The sequence below is a fragment of the Etheostoma cragini genome, chromosome 20 (assembly GCF_013103735.1).
Source record: "Etheostoma cragini isolate CJK2018 chromosome 20, CSU_Ecrag_1.0, whole genome shotgun sequence".
Lineage (NCBI taxonomy): Eukaryota > Metazoa > Chordata > Actinopteri > Perciformes > Percidae > Etheostoma > Etheostoma cragini.
The window spans coordinates 23,795,010-23,795,303 of NC_048426.1; positions in this window are offsets into that span (position 1 = coordinate 23,795,010).

Below are 294 nucleotides of genomic sequence, written 5' to 3' on the forward strand. Positions count from 1 at the left end.
ACTTTATTCTCAGAATTCAGACTTTATTCTCAGAATTCTAACTAATGTCAAAATTCTGACATTAATCCGACTTAAGTCTGACTTAAAGAAAAAGTCAGACCTCAAATACATCTTTCACCAGTGGCCCTAATAAGGGATTTATCAAAAAAAAACAGTCCATGAAGAGGGACCACCAATACATGATGTATAGGCATTCTTACATTTAAATAAAGTGCAACTGATACAGTGGAAATGGGACTTCTTGCCAAAGCTAATTTGCAGACCTTGTCCCTGGTTAGACTTAAAAAAAAAAAA